Source organism: Gopherus flavomarginatus, chromosome 11, assembly GCF_025201925.1.
Source record: "Gopherus flavomarginatus isolate rGopFla2 chromosome 11, rGopFla2.mat.asm, whole genome shotgun sequence".
NCBI classification, from domain to species: domain Eukaryota; kingdom Metazoa; phylum Chordata; order Testudines; family Testudinidae; genus Gopherus; species Gopherus flavomarginatus.
Genome location: NC_066627.1, coordinates 5652387 through 5656880, shown reverse-complemented (window position 1 = coordinate 5656880; position 4494 = coordinate 5652387). Strand labels below are relative to the sequence as shown.

At 54.7% G+C, this 4494-nt stretch overlaps 1 pseudogene; it reads right to left on the bottom strand.

Annotated features, from left to right (window-relative positions):
• Positions 1-579: 579 nt before the first annotated feature.
• LOC127031754 (mast cell protease 1A-like) lies at positions 580-3340 on the bottom strand (annotated as a pseudogene).
• Between the last annotated feature and the right edge of the window lie 1154 nt (positions 3341-4494).

The following is a 4494-nucleotide window of genomic DNA, read 5'->3' as shown; positions in this document are numbered from 1 at the left end:
TGGTAACTTCATTTTTATTCATTGCTGGCAATGGAGCAGGGAGTGAAATGCAGCAGGCCATGCAGCAGGGTGGGGCAGAGAAGGTGGGAAGGAGGCGATCAGCACCGGGGATTGATCTGCAATCAGTTCAGTGCAGCCTTCTATGCGTTCCCTTCGCACTGGCCTCGCCAGCACTGGGAACAGGTGTGTTTGGAATGGATAGTGGCCAGCCCGATGAACTAACTCGTGGGATAGGTCCAGTGAGGCCAGGGCAGGCTTCAGTTTTCACAGGAGTTAGCAGGTCAAATAATAATGAAGATTCCCCATAAACGGTCACTCAACCAGCTGACAAGCATTAGAGCTACAAACCGCTGGGTCTGCCCCAGGGTTCGGCTCCAGGGGAAATAAACCAGGTGTTTCCCTAACGAAGAGGCAGCCTAAGGATCTGGGTTGGGATTGCCAAGGGAGCCGATGGGAGCTGGTCTTGAACCTGGCTCCTAACTCCCCTAGGCCCAGTGACTTGATGATCATGGGCTGGGCACTGCCTGAGTGAAGCGATGGCTGGGGAGGGTATCCGAGGGGGGCTCAGCTGATCTGCAAAGCAGGCCCCACCACTGCGCATCTCCAAAGGACAGAAGCGGCGCAGCTCCAGCCCCTACATCTATTCCCGGCTTGGCTCAGGGCTGCAGCCTCCTCATCATTGCCTGTATCCAGGGGATGAAGGTGGAGACTTTTGCATAGACCCTTGGGGGGCTCCCATTGTCAGGCCCCCAAGAGATGACGCCCTGGGCTGTTTTCCCACACACCGGGGGGCCCCCAGAGTCACCCTGTGAAACAAAACAAGCCACAGATGGAGAAAAGCTCAGTGAGGCATTTCCCGCTGTTCTTCAAACACTGATGGACACTTTAGTGACACCCCCCTGCTATCAGATGGTCTATGCCGTTCACCCCCTGCCCCGGCGAGGAGATCAGATATTTTCCCATTGGTTTGAACAGCACTTTCCACAGCAGGACCTGATCTCTGATCTAAGCTTGTGGGCCCAACTGCAACCCCAGGAGCCTTGTTAATAACGATTTATCAAGGGCGCTTGGGAGTTTCACCTGGAAAGAGGCTTTGTGCTCCTTTGGGTCCCCCACACATATCATCGTGCAGGTGTTATAGTTACGATACATCCCACCAGGATACTTCAGACAGGCCTCATCGTCCAGCACCTTCAAATCCACCTCCTGGAGCGTATCGGGGAGCACCTTACCGAGTGCGTCTGTGCGGCCCCAGCCGGCGACGCTGCACACGGTCCCTGGTTGCACTCGCTGATGAGCCAGGGGAGAGGGATGAGCCCGACCTGTTCATTGAGCTCTGCCTTGTGCTCCAGCTACAACCAAGAGAGGACACAAGCACCAGGGTCAATATGAAGGTCAGCGCTGATGACGGGTAGAGACAGAATCCAAGGAGAGAGAAACTACAGCCAATGTATGTCCATGGAGACACTGGGGGGTGGGGTGATGGGACGGGCACGGTACCTGCAGCAGTGTGAGATCACTGGGGGCCGGTGATGGGATGGGGGTGATACCTGCACAGTGTGAGGTCACTGGAGGGTGGGATGATGGGATGGGGGTGCTACCTGCAGCAATGTGAGCTCACTGGGGGCCGGTGATGGGATGGGGGTGATACCTGTAGCAGTGTGGGGTCAGTGGGGATGGGGTGATGGGATGGGGACGGTACCTGCAGCAGTGTGAGGTCACTGGGGGGGGTGATGGGATGGGGGCAGTACCTGCAGCAGTGTGAGGTCACTGGGGGGGGGTGATGGGATGGGGTGGTACCTGCAGCAGTGTGAGGTCACTGGGTGGGGTGATGGGACGGGGGTGGTACCTGCAGCAGTGTGAGGTCGCTGGGGGGGGGGTGATGGGATGGGGGCGGTACCTGCAGCAGTGTGAGCTCACTGGGGGTGGGGTGATGGAATGGGGCGGTACCTGCAGCAGTGTGAGGTCACTGGGTGGGGTGATGGGACGGGAGTGGTACCTGCAGCAGTGTGAGGTCTCTGGGGTGGGATGATGGTATGTGGGTGGTACCTGCAGCAACATGATGTCATTTTTATGGGTCTTTCTATTGTATTTCGGATGGGGAATCCGACAGCGCACAGGGATTTTCTGTTGACTCTGTTCCTGTTATTTAATGTTATGGGCTCCCAGGTACACAGTGATCTTGCTGTAAAAGCCAAGAGCAATACATGGGCATTGGGGCAGGAGTGCACTGAGGTGGAGGATGAGCACATGTTGGTCTGACATAAGTACTGATCTTGTGGAGACAGGGCAGCCTGGGTTGCTCAGGCAGTGATCTCAGATTCCTTCTTCCCCTTGTCCCTTGGGTCTCAGCTCCCCTCTAGCCAGGTGATCCATCCCAGCTAGATCCAGACGGGTCTATGCCCAGCTTCTCCCTGTCTGGAGCCCTGCAGAGCCGTCCTGGGGCTGTGAGTCCCTCCCTGTCCCATCTGGGCAATGGGCCAGACCCCAGCTGGTGTCAATGGCCGTAGCCCCATTGATTTACCCAGCGTTGGATCTGGACCATGGATTTCAGAGGCCCCTAGAAACACGCCGACGTACCCTGAGCAGATCAGACCACTGGGATCTGCTCTCCCAGCTTGTCCTGCTAACTGCTCCTTCCCTGCAACCCATGATGGTGCCAGAGCTCCCAGCTCCCCCAACACCCGCTGAGGCCCGACCTGCCCCAACATCCCCAGCACAGAGGCACTTACTCTCCATAGCAGTGAGCGGCTGTCAGCGCGAAGTTCTCTGACACCAGGAATCCTCCGCAGATATAGGTTTTCTCTTTGCATTGTATAGCCAGCTGGGCCATGTAGGATCTGGAGTGGGGCTTGGCTTTCCAGCCTCCAATGATCTCACCTGGAGAGAGACCAGGCTCATAAAAAGAGCCACATTATCTCCCTGGGCCGGGCTGGGACTGAGCTCCCCATCCCAAAGGGGAATCCCCACTACCTCATCTCACACGCTCTGATGCTCTCCTTGGGAGATCCCTGTGCCTGGACCTCTGCCCCCTGCTCAACTCTCCCCCAGGCTGGACATCCCATTTGCCTGGGCCCAGAGGGGTCGCAGCCCCAGCTGGATGGGAACAACAAACCTCAGGGTCAGGTTCCCCATGCGTAGGTGGGTGCTAGGCTGTTGTGGGGCATGTACACCCAGCCACATGGCAGGGAGAAGGGACGGGCCCCCAACCTCTGCAGACACTCATCAACTTGGGCTCTGCACAGCTGGGGCTGTGTCCAGTCTGGTCCACCCTATGGGATCAATTAATTTGGCCTCTGAAACTTGATACCATGGGTTTTTTGGTACCCCCAATGGCCATGACCTGGAGGGTAAAACCCTCCCATCTGTAGCAGGCTGTCAGCCCTGAGGCCTGACTGACAAGCTGAGCATCTGAGCAGGGACATCTCCCCATTCCCCTGGCAGTGAAAGGTGCATCCCCACGTATGATTGTGTCATGAATGGAAACAGTTCTCAGAGTCAGACTTAGGGAGCACAAATGGAGCTCTCTGAGGGTCTGAGTCCAGCACTGGGATGGTGGGCCTGCAAGTCGGGATTGAGGGTCACCGGCAGAGATGACCCAGGCCTGCCCATAGTGGGGGCACAGAATGAGGACAGCTGGTTTCAGCAGTGCTATCCAGCATGCTCAGTCCATGTGAGTATGGTCCATATAAGCTAAATAGCAAAGGTGGGGGAAGGGGATTTGTGGTTGCATACCGCCCACCCCCCGCTGCACGGCTTCTGGCCTGCACCAGCAAAACTATTAAATGTCTATATCTTTGTCTGAAAATGTGTTATTTCTCCAATCCCAATGAGCTGAGTCATTTTCTTCTTCTCTTGGTTCTTAGAAAACTTTCAAGACCAGCTTTGTTTTCTCGATGTAATTTTTCATAACTGCCTGGCCCTGGCTAGCTGATCTCTAGATAACGGGCAGCAGAGGGGAACAAAGCTCAGGGGATTTCATCTCAGAAGACATTTCATTGAGTAGAATCATAGAAATATTATCCTGGAAGGGACCTCGAGAGGTCACCTGGTCTATCCCCCTCTTCTAGGAAGGACCATGTCAACCTAGACCATCCCTAACAGGTGTTTGTATGGCCTGGACCTAAAAACCTTCAGTGATGGGGATTCCACAACCTCCCATGGGATCCTATTCCAGAGATTAACTCCATTTAGGGTTAGAAAGTTTTTTCCTATTACTAACCACAATCTCCCTTGCTGCAGATGAATCCCATTACTTGTACTAGTGTCAGCGGACATGGAAAACAATGGACCCCCATACTTTTTAGAACAGCCCTTAACATATTGGAAGACTATTCTCAGGTTCCCCTTAGCCTCCTCTTCTCTAGACTAAATGTACCCTGTTTTTTTCACCTTTCCTCCTAGGTCAGGTTTTCTAAACCTTTGATTATTTTTGTGGCTGTCCTCCGGACCCTGTCTAGTTTCTCTACATCTCTCCTAAAGTTTGGCACCCAG